Source organism: Ischnura elegans, chromosome 7, assembly GCF_921293095.1.
Source record: "Ischnura elegans chromosome 7, ioIscEleg1.1, whole genome shotgun sequence".
NCBI classification, from domain to species: domain Eukaryota; kingdom Metazoa; phylum Arthropoda; class Insecta; order Odonata; family Coenagrionidae; genus Ischnura; species Ischnura elegans.
Genome location: NC_060252.1, coordinates 117,184,921 through 117,197,316, shown reverse-complemented (window position 1 = coordinate 117,197,316; position 12,396 = coordinate 117,184,921). Strand labels below are relative to the sequence as shown.

The 12,396-nt window shown below is 37.2% G+C and overlaps 1 long non-coding RNA gene across 1 annotated transcript; it reads right to left on the bottom strand.

Moving 5' to 3' along the window:
• Positions 1-11,606: 11,606 nt before the first annotated feature.
• Positions 11,607-12,301, bottom strand: LOC124161901. Its single transcript, XR_006865424.1, has 2 exons — positions 12,208-12,301; positions 11,607-12,058 (listed from the first exon to the last, which is right to left on the bottom strand). It is a non-coding gene; the product is annotated as an uncharacterized LOC124161901 (long non-coding RNA).
• Positions 12,302-12,396: the final 95 nt, after the last annotated feature.

The window sequence follows — 12,396 nt, the reverse complement described above, 5'->3', positions numbered from 1 at the left end:
ATAGATTTTTGTTTCAGAAGCCAAATTGAGAACTATATAGGATGTTATATCTGTGCAAAAACTTGATCAGACTTGCACAGCAAACATTCTATTTCTTAGAAAACAGGTAATACGGCAGTAAGTCGGTAATTGGTGATAGCATTCCTTCAACCCTTGTTTTTGAACACAAATTACTTTTTAGGTTTTAGGACGTTATAGATGGAAAAAGGAAGTCAAGATGCCATGATTACATTCTTTAAAAACAATTCCTCTAATGCCATCCAGACCAGGAGAGTTTTCAGTTTTTCTTTTCATACCTTGATGTTCCATAATGCCGACGTTTTGTATTTACACCTATCCTTTGTGTGGATGATATTTTATACGTATTAATCTGTTAAAATAAATGTTTTGCTACCAGTATATTCTGATTTTCATATCTTTTTTCCTCCATAAATGGTCAATGCTATTGAGTATCTCCTTTCTGTAAGTTTTCATACAATGCTTTCTTTCCGTAGCTCTTTTTATTATTCTCTGCCATTTTTGATCAGCTAAAGGCTTTTGAGCAAATAGAATACACTTCATATAGATTTTCTATGCATTCTTTCAGATGCTTACTAAGGGCGTATAACATGCCCTATAATATTACATGCCTATTTCTGAGGTGCATAAAAATTGAGGAAAATTTGAACACTAAATTCCTTTTGAAATAAAAAAATAAATGCTGTAACTTTAAATTTTGCATAGGTTCACCTTATTATGAATATTAATATTAAGTGGATTTTGGCCAGAAAATGAATATGTATAATTATTGCACGACGGCCTGTAGATACATATGTATATTACATGTATGGGTATTCAGATTTCCAATTTGTGATACGTATGTATAAATACATCCTAAGGGACTTCTGAAGGTCTTTAATGTGAAATTTACAGACATAATATGATTATATTCCATCGTATACATAGGTATATTTCATGTATGGGTATTCAGAATTCAAATTTGTAATATGCAAGTATACATACATCCTAATGGACTTCTGAAGCACTTTTACGTGAAATATACAGATGTAATAGGATCGTATACATATGTATATTTTATGTATGGGTATTCAGATTTCCAATTTGTAATACGCAGGTATGCATACATCCATAGGGACTTTTGAACCACTTTTACGTGAAATATACAGATTTAGTATGATCGTATTCCATCTTATACATATGTAATTGGTCACATATTTTTTGTGTATTATTGATGTAATACAAATGCCGTGTTATCTGGGTATTTTAACGTAAACGAAAAAAAAATTAAAAGTAATTACTATTTGTCAAAATGTTGGGTAAGAAGCGTCCATTAATTACGTGAAGGGATTTTGGTGATTTGATCAGTGATATATCTTGAGATTCGGCTCGACCCCCTCACTCCCTCTCCCTATAGTCTCACGAAAGATTGTTCAAAATGCGTATTTTCAGTGTAAATACGTTAATGTATGCTTCATTTTGTTGGATTTATTTAGAGGGCAAGTATGATTGCTTGTTTCTGAAGTAGGTATTCAATGGACCGTCTCCTTTCTTTTCTTGTCTAGCTCTGTTTCTGGGGGCTAGTGGTCTGCGCGATGTTCGCATCGAAGTGCCAGAGGCGGTGCGTCACAGCGACCGGGCGAAGCTCGGCTGCCACTACGACCTCGAGTGCTCGCCCCTCTACTCCATCAAGTGATACTGCGGCGACGAGGAGTTCTACAGATACGTGCCCAAGGAGTCCCCATCCTCAAAGGTCTTCCTGCAGCATCAACAGGGATGTGAGTCTCATCCCCTCTCTAATGTTACGTCAACTATTCTCAACACTGTAAGAAGTTTGATAAAGTTTAGATTGAGTTCACTGTGGTAAAAGGCGAAAGGAAATTCATATGAATTTAATCACTTTGAGGGCTAATGACGTAATGTTACATTGTCGCGAAACTTCGTAAACTGCGGGCAATGTAAAAGTTCGTTGGTTTCAATTTGATTGTTTTTTATGTTGCCGCAGTAATATTAAGTTCGGACATCTACGAAGAAATGCTCCTTGGAGGATTTAGTGGAAGATATTTCAACTTTCGATGCAATGTGGTAAAATTATTAAAAATATCTAAAATTTCGGAAAAGTGACCTGCGTTGGAGTAAGGATTGCACATAATGAGCTAGCATGCTAAAAAAAAGTAATTTTGAACTGTCATGTAACCTTATGACTAATAACTCTAACTACATCAGTTTCTCATGACTATCGTGGGTCAGAATTTAATCTAAAATGGACTTGGTGTGATTAAATCCCCATCATTTCTTTTGTAAAAACTTGAAACAAATTTTTTCTCATTTTAGTTCAGTAATTTTTTGTTTGGATAAAAATCGTCACTCAAACTTCTTGCGGAAGTTTTGTCATAGATAAAATATTTATTCATGTTTTGCAGCTGTTTTGGACGTATTTTATTCGCACTTCCTCAATTATTCTAGTATTTTTTGTTGATAAAATTGCCTTGAAGTATAATTGGTAAAACCAATGGCACTGTAAACCATTGGCATTTCAATTAATTTTCTCATCCTATTTTCAAACGAATTCCTTGGGTATTTTTGCCCTGTGGGAAGAGATGTAATAAAAGCTGAGTCTTTGAAACAATTGCAGAAATTTGCTGTCAAACGTTTGAGGTCTGTGAGACTCTCTGGCCCTTTATTCCGAGTTATGTGATTACTTTCACTTCCTCGTGAGTCTATTGCTCCTCCACCTCTCTCCTTTTCTCTCTTTGCTCGGTAAACAAGGTCGAGGATCCATTCTCGCTGTGTGAGGAAATTCCTTTGACATAAGTCCAATATGTCCTTCTGTCATCAGCTGCAACCAAGTTCACACTTCGAGTTGCCATGCGAAAAATAAATTCATCGCAGGAACATACCCTAAGAGACCACAATTAAACAATGTTGAAAGATATTTAGCTGAATATTCTATCGGTTTCATTGATGTAACTATCCTTATTACTCAGTTTACAGAATCCTGGGGTATCCAACTATACAACATAATCTTTTCTTACCTTTTTTGCCATCATTTTTGTGTATTTTTTTCGAAAATGAACTGGTATTACAAGAGTAACTTGTGACTTTAAATTGAAACTTACTCCTTTGGTACCGTGGCAAACATTTCCAAGTTGTGTCCTAATTATAAAAACTGAAGGTAAAATGTTATTTTATTGGGATAAATAAATATTTAACTGCCTTTTTATGCCTTTAATTACATGTAGGTATATTAGCAAACTACTTGTTACTCACAAATACGCTCTGGTTTATTTAGTTTTTCCTGTATGAAAGATAATACAATTTTTCAAACAAGACACCCTAACAGAACGAGCGTCTCAGAGTGGAAAAAAGCATTCATACCTCACGAATTCCCAGAAAGTTGCAATTTTATAAATGGTCCACTAAACTTCCATGTCCTCTTACGAGGAAAGAGTCCAAAACTTTGCCTGATGGGGACTAATAACAACGTGCCATCAAAGTTTTTGTCTCACGAAAGGATAGAAATGACACTTAAAATTCTCTCCACGGCAGTTCACTCTGAGAAATGACCCGGAAGCGGTGAAGTCATGAATATATTCAGTCTAGCTTACTTAGTGCTCCATCTGCACGATGGGAAGGAAGTCATTTATTTTATGTAGCGCACGCATTTGTTGAAAATCCCGATGGGGAGCAGCTAGGGCGAGGCGATCCACTCGTTTTGCGTGGCATATGATCATCATTAATGAACGACTTCCCAATAACTTGAGCGCCGATTTCGTCATTATATCTTACATTTTAAATCCTTTTCTTCGTTCCCTGTGTTTTTTATCTTTGGCCGACACCCTCTTTTGATGACAAATTTATAGGAGCATAAAATATAGTTCACACCTGATGAGTCAAAACTAAATACTGTCAAACATTTAGCAATGAATAAAACACTCGTAGACAATACTTCGCTGATTCACCTGCTCTGTTATCCTGAAATATTTTAAAAATATGTATTTTCCTTCCATCTTTAATTTGCCTGTGGATTTCCTGTAATAGGTCGTATTGCATAAAATACACGGGAATGAGACCACTGAGACTAGGATGTAGTAGGTCAAATCAAAAAATATTTATCGTATTATTTAAAAGCCATCTCTATAACCCTGCAATGTATTTACCTGTTTTGATACAGCATAGCGATTGAAAAACCTATCCTACTAAGGATAGAATTCCTGCGTATTTGGATATAATACCTGACTTCTCCAAAGATAGCCACTCTCCAGTACAGATGAAAAGATTTTCTCAAAAGCACTTTCATAACAACTATATGCTCTGCATAGCTGTTGATCATATTGCATGAAATACACCCATGTCTCGTATAGCGCAAGGAATGCGTTCCTTGGGGTCTTTGCGCTATACAAATTTGCGTTATACAAGAGCGTTTTAACATTGGGAAGATAGGGATGCGTTCCTGGTAGCATAGGTCTTGGGTATTGAATTTCCTCTAAAACATATTATTATTATTATAGTATTCTACCGATTAAGGTAGGTTTCCATGGAGTACGCAAGAAGTGATCTGGGAGCCTCCCTTTCCTTCCAGCACTGCCTTCTTTAACTCACAGTAAGGCCTACTCTCTTTCAATCTATCTAAAAATCCTATTCTTCTCCTTCCCCTCCCTCGTTTCCCTAACATTCTACCCTCTAGCACCATTTTCAACATCCCCTCACCACTAAGCACTAACTCCATCCATACCTTCTGTCTCCTGCGTATCTCATCTGAAAGCTGCCTCTCCTCGCCAACCATATCCAGCACTTCGTCGTTCCTTTTCCTCTCCGTCCATTTCACCCTCTCCATTCTTCTCCATACCCACATCTCGAATGCCTCCAATCTTCTCTCGTCTTCTTTCCTCAGTGTCCACGTTTCCGCACCGTAGAGAGCTACTCTCCAGATCAAACTCTTCACTAACCTTTTCTTTAAACTCTTACATAACGATCCTCTTAGAAGCTCCTTCCGGTTCATGAACGCCTCCTTCGCTAATGCAATTCTCTTCCTAATGTCCTTACTACTGTATCCGTTTTCCTCTAACGTACTGCCTAAATAGTTGAATTGCTCAACCTGCTCAAGTTTTTCACCACCCATCTTTATCTTAAGTCTCACATTCCTCCCTCGTGATGCTTTACAAAACCGCATTACCTTAGTTTTCTTGTGATTAATCCTCATCCCATATTCCTCGCAACGCTCGTATAACGCATCCACTAGAGCCTGAAGCCCCCTTGCTGACTGGCTAATCAGCGCCTGATCATCCGCGAATCTCACTGATTTGAACATCATTCCTCCCACTTTTATTCCAGCTTCTAACTCATCCCATGCTTCCCGTACCATCTCTTCAGCGTACACGTTAAAGAGCAGCGGCGATAGAGGACAGCCTTGCCTCACACCTCGGCCAATGCTTGCCCACCCGGATTCTCCATCCGCTACCCTCACTTGTGCAGTCTGGGCCATATACAGATTACGAATCAGTCGTCTATCCCTCCAATCTACACCTATTCTCTTGAGAATATCCATTATCTTTACCCAGTTCACTCTATCAAACGCTTTTTCAAAATCCACGAAACACGCATATACGTCCTGGTCGTATTCTAGGTTCCTCTCCACGAGGGACCTCATTATTGCTATTGCATCACGAGTTGACTTCCCCTTTCTGAAACCAAATTGATCTTCGCCCAAATACTCGTTTGCCCTCGCCTCCATTCGTCTGTTCAATATCCTCAGCACCACTTTCGCCGCATGCGATATTAAGCTGATAGTCCTATAATCTCCGCATTCCACAGATTTCTTCTTTTTCGGAAGCGGAATTTAAACCGTCTTCACGAAATCTTCCGGCCAGCATCCCTCCTCATAGATCCTGCGCACTAGTTCGAAAAACCTATTCTTACCTTCCTTCCCTAGATTCTTCAGAAGCTCACACGGGATATTGTCCACGCCTACTGCTTTCCTAGCCTTCATATCACGAAGTGCTCTCTCTATTTCCGAATCTAATATCCCCGGCCCAAGATTATCCTCCTCCACTGCACTTTCCTCCTCTAGAGTCAATCTCTCTGGTCTGTTCATTCCGTCATACAGGTCCTCCACGTATTCCTTCCATCTACTCTGTACCTCTTCTCGCTCGGTTAGCATCCTCCCATCTTTAGCCTTAATTTTAGACATGGCTTGTCCTCTTTTGCCGCCCGATAGCGACTTAACTTTGGCGTACAACGCGCCTATTTCTCCATCCTTCTGGAACTTTTCCATTTCCTCACACTGTCTTTTCCACCAAGCCTCCCTTGCCCTCTTAGTTTCACGTCCTAATTGATTATTCAGTTCCCTATAGATTCTTTTTCCCTGTTCCGTGTCCACGTTCTTCCACTTCCTCCTCTCCTCCATTTCCCTTATCGTGTTCTCCGTTACCCACGGCTTCTTTATCCTTCTACTGTCAACGTAACCAATTGACTTCTCCGCCGCTTTGACTATTCCCGTTTTAATATTATCCCATCTTTCCTCAACAGTCTTAGTACTTTCAATCTCCCGTATACTAATGTCCACTAGTTCCTGATATTCTCTCCTCATACTCCCCTTCAGGGCTTCTACGTTCCATTTCTTCGCCTTCCTAACTTTCATAAGTCTTTTGAATCTTACATTGCATTTCATGAGTACTAGATTGTGGTCCGAATCCGCATCTGCTGCGGGGAAGCTGCGCGAGTTTTTCACACTATTCCTAAACCTCTGTCTTACCATAATGTAGTCTATTTGATATCTCCACACATCCCCTGGACTTTTCCACGTGTACCTTCGCCCTTTATGATGATTGAACCACGTGTTAGTGAGGAATAATTTGTTTCTCCTACAAAATTCTGCTGCTTTCTCTCCCCTGCCGTTTCGTATTCCTAGACCAAAATCTCCTATTTCTTGCCCATCCCTCCCTTCCCCCACTGAGGCATTCCAGTCCCCCATCACTACCAGATTTTTCTTACCCGGTGTGTCTCTAATTATTTCCTCGAGCTGTTCATTAGGCTGGTGCGAAAAAACTCAAGTTACAAATTTCGTGTCATAATAGCGCGGAAAAGTTGCGATACGTTAGTACAAGAAAAACAAAAAAAGAATTATTAAAATCGGACGTCATCTTCCGATCCCGCAAAGCACCTGAAAAAATGACGAAAATGAAAAAAAAATGTTTTTTTTTTCGTTGTAAAAAAATGAAATAAAATTAATATCTTTTAACGCCACAGCAAAAAATGGTTACAAATAGCATAGGTTATTATTAATATATGCATATTTATGGTTTTAAACTGTTATTACCGATCACATCAGATCATTAAAAATGTATAAATTTTGCAATTTTGCCGGTTTTTCAGAGTTGTGTAATAATTACTTAAGGTAATATTTTAGGCTAAAATTTTTGTTTTAAAAAAGTTTGATTATGCAGCTCATCCTTTGTTTATATATGATATAATTATATTTAAACAATCCAGAACTCACCGCGGAGAGGTGGCTGCACTTTGAGTTCTACCCACACCCTCCATCCATCCAACTAATGAGGGTTACTGCTATTTATAATATTTAAATTTTTTGTCCTTCTTTTAAATTTTAGCTTGAAAAAACTACTTTGTACTGCGATTTTGTGGTGAAGTCGGGCATAATGGACCTTGATTTGAATATAGCCCTAATAAATCCATCTCTGGATCGATAGCCACAAAGCTTAAGGGATGCCTCTGTTACCAATTTCACACACGGCTCCATTGTTTGCCTGTGATGTAGGAAGTTATAATATCCCAATCTTGTTTATCACCAGATTCAATGAAGGAAGCTATTTCTTCATTAGCAATTATTCTCATAAGAAGAAGTGGAGTAGATAGTTTGACTACATTGGGTGCTTTCCATTCATGTGACTCACGAGTCGACTTGTGTCGACTCACGGAAACTGTTTAAAACTCTCCTATTCCTGTGCGTTACCGTTTGTTGACTTGTGTCACAACAGTCGGCGACACACACAGAATGGAACACGAAAACCGCGACCCAAGTCGACTTGTGTCAATGAATGGAAAGCACCTATTCCAGGCAATCAATTCTATACAGTCATTTATTTCGAAGTTCATGGCAGGAGTAATGAAGTTTACGATAGGTTTGCTTTTAGTTAAGTCCGTCTGGCCTTAAATACTCTTTTTAGCCCTAGCTCTCTAATGTGCCTTCTGTAATCAAAAACCATCGCCATCAATACGTTCTCTGCGTGGTCAAATTTAGAGTTCCATTCAATAACAGGGAAAACTACTTTCTTTTAATATTCAGGTATGTATCGAGAGGTTTCCATTGCTCTGTCCACACGAGTCATCGAGCATGCAAAATTGGTTTGGTAAGTCATTTGGAAATTCAGCACTTGTGATTGCTTGTCTAATGTCAATAAGGTATCTTTTGTCCTTGCTCAAAATTTATCTATCAACTTGTAGAATTTCACATTTAATTGCTTGGAAATGCAGAATTGGAAGCTTTCCATTACCATTCAGATTAGTCCAATTGGCCCACTTAATGATTTTTGGCCACTTGTATCACCATCTAAATACTGAAAAATATAACAAAAGTAATTCAATGAAATGAAGTAAACCAACTGCCCACTGCAGCGAAGGTCCAATGTTTCCTACGAGCTTTCTAATAGTGCACCTTTCCATCTAATTTTGATGTTCGTGCCATCACAGCAAACTAACCCTAAGTACTCTAATGATACTCCTTGATCAGAGAGATAAGATAATAAGGAGACCACTATATCTTTAGCAGACCCGAAGCTTGGAGAAACATGGCTGAAATGCACAAAATCCGGTTCTTTTATTAGAGACTGGTCATCCGCTTTAACTGTCCGGCAGTACTCTTTCAATTCAATCATTTCTATTACTATGGTATTGTATATCCTTCCGTCAAAGTATAGCCCGTGTAGCTCACCTAGATCAAGATGGATTTGCTGTATATCGCTAATAATATTTCTCTTTTCCCTTCTAATTCTACATCAGTCAATGAACTTAGAAGTATATTCTTCAGTTATAACACCATTGTCTACAAATACACTTGATGCTATAGCAGCAGCTGCACGGTGAGATACCCCGTATTGATCACAATGAAAAGCTGTAGTTTATAAATTTACCCTAATTTGCCATGGTGATTTATATTTTTTTGGGTGTACTAGGCATGTGATCTTCCTGGTCAACAAATTTCTCCTTGATTGTTGAACTTTGCGTTGCGTCATTTAAAACCTCAACATCTTCACTTTCGGTTTCAATAGGGTTAACATGCTGCCCTTTTAAGGTGCAATTTTGCCTTTCAATTCTAGTGGCCAGTTTTATTGTCATTTGGATCTAAAGGACTATTTAAAACTTCGCAAAAATTATCCTCAAGTAATTATTACAAAACTATGAAAAACCGGCAAAATTGCAAAATTTATACATTTTTAATGATCCGGTGTGATCGGTAATAACAGTTTAAAACCATAAATATGCATACATTAATAATAAACTATGCTATTTGTAACCATTTTTTGCTGTTGCGTTAAAAGATATTAATTTTATTTCATTTTTTTACAACGAAAAAAAAACGATTTCTTTCATTTTTGTCATTTTTTCAGGTGCTTTGCGGGATCGGAAGATGACGTCCGATTTTAATGATTCTTTTTTTATTTTTCTTGTACTAACGTATCGCAACTTTTCCGCGCTATTACGACACGAAATTTGTAACTTGAGTTTTTTCGCACCACCCTACTGTTCATACACCTCATCTACTTCTTCCTCCCTATGATTGCTAGGGGGCATGTAAACCTGGACCACCACAAGGTTGGTGGGCCGTGCCTCAATTTCTACCACCAGAATCCTATCGCTTACCTGGTCTATACCTACCACACGCTTACCCATCTTCCCGTTTAACACGTTCCGTGCTGATGACGTAGCGTCTACGTCATGGCAGCCACTACCCAGTGACTGATGACGTAGACGCTACGTCATGATTCCCTTTTGCGTTATATTCCGCCCTGAGCGCCAGCCACCGCATTTAGGGTATGGGAGAGGGTCAGTCACCACTCTTCGCCTGTTTGCCGTGCGGAGAGCTCCGAAAAATTTTTTTTTTTCGATTTTTTCTGTGTTTTTCTATTTTACCCGGTTTTGCTCTGCAAGGACGTCTTTGGGGGTGACTTTTTACAATGTATTTTTTTATTACTTTCATTTTATAATGCAAAAAACAGTTATATATTCTCATAATTGTTCTTATACCTTAAAAAAAAACTTTTACAAATATTCAAAGCGAAATAACAAAAAGATACTTTTGCATTAACGAGGATAGGTAATTACTTTATTACAAGATATTTTATCTTTCCTTATGACTTTTAACGCAATGATTAGATTGTGTTTATTTAATTGGTTTTTACAAGAAGGAATACAAATATTTTTCCATTGTTGTTATTTTTATTTTTAACGTCAATTAACGCTATCGTGGTAAATTGCTTAGCTAGTTGCCTAATTTCCCCAGTGAAAATTTTGTATACAATTGTATACAATTTCATACAGGATTTCCTGTATAAACCTGTACACAATTGTATACAAAATGTGTACATTGTATACAAATTTGGCTTCATACAATTGTATACAGTGTATACAATTTACACATTAAATACACTGTATACAATTGTATGAAATGTATACAATTGTATGAAATGTATACATTGTATGAAATGTATACAATTGTATGAAATGTATACAACTGTATGAAATGTATACAATTGTATGAAATGTATACAAATGTATGAAACGTATGCAATTGTATGAAATGTATACAATTGTATACAGTGTATGAAAATGTGTAAATTGTATACACTGTATACAATTGTATGAAGCCAAATTTGTATACAATGTACACATTTTGTATACAATTGTGTACAGTTTTATACAGGAAATCCTGTATAAAATTGTATACATTTGTATTTAGAACTTTAGCTTCCTGTGATGAACAATGTTAGCTGATGGACTCTTCAGTGAGCTGGCAATTAGATTACTCTTTTGAGTTCTTAATTTGTGTTCCCATTGATAATTGGTGATACCTTTATCTTCTTGTTGGTGGACAATATTAGTTCATCGACTCTTCAGTGAGCTGGCAATTGAAATATTGTTCTGAGTTCTTTATGTGTGTTAACATTGATCCCAGATAGCATGCTAAACTTGCTGCAAGCTTGTCACGACATAGTTGTAAGTTTGCAGAAAGCTTGTCATGACAAGCCTGCAAGCTTGAATCAAACCGCCTTGTTATGCTTTTTCAAACATGCAGCACACTTGTCGCATCAAACTTGCAGCAAACTTGTCGCATCAAACTTGTCACATCACACCTGCTGAAAATGTGTAGTGTCACATTGCTACATACTAGGAAAACTAGTTCCACACCTACCATTTCTGTAGTGACACTTGCTGAGGAAAAACTGACTTAAAATTTCTGCTTTTAAAATGCTCTCCTAAATAATGATTAATTTAGAACAACAAAATTTAAAATTTTCCACTCTATCAATTGTTAGTCATTTCACATGCACAGAATTTGGGAGCTAAATTTATTTAATAAAATGGGCAACAAATAAATGCTGAAGAATTTATTTTTCTCATTAATTATGTACATGCTGAGGCAGCGGTGGACATACCGAAAGTAGATATCTAGTCATCGATAGTTAATCATTATTAATGAAGTGAGTGAAATACTTACAAACTGAATAGGAAACATCAAAGACAGAAACACTTTAAAAAATTTATGACCCCCTAGGCCACACATGGTAATAACTAAAATACAGAAATCTTCAAAAGGTAAAAACATATTGCTCGAATTTCATCAAAACATTCACAAGTATGCTGATTGGCTGTGAGAATGTAAAATTAAAACTTCATTCTTTTGAATTCTTGTTTAGTTATGGGAGTACAAGGTTGCGCATGGAACTTACATGGTTACATACTTATAGATCGTTACTGATGAACTTATTAAGCAAAATTATTGTCTTCATCAGCCTGATCCTCAGTCTGTTTATCCTGCCAATCCCTGAAGAGAAAATAGTAATTACTCCATGTGAAATGATACATCATGGAACATTATAGTGTATACCTATTGTAAGAGGGAATGGAAAATATGAAGAAAATGTCTGGGATGATCGAATTAGTGTGGCAGAGAAATGAGAAGCAACTACTTACTATCTTATTTTCCCGACTTTAGCCTGGTTGAGCCAATTACTCAGACACCCTTTCAGCTCCACATCTGATGCATCACGGTCGACCCTTCTGCATACACCTATAAAATTATAAAAAACATTGTTAATATCACTTAATGTAATAAGTTAAAAGTTCATTTCAATGATCAATTATTATAATAATCTTAGAATA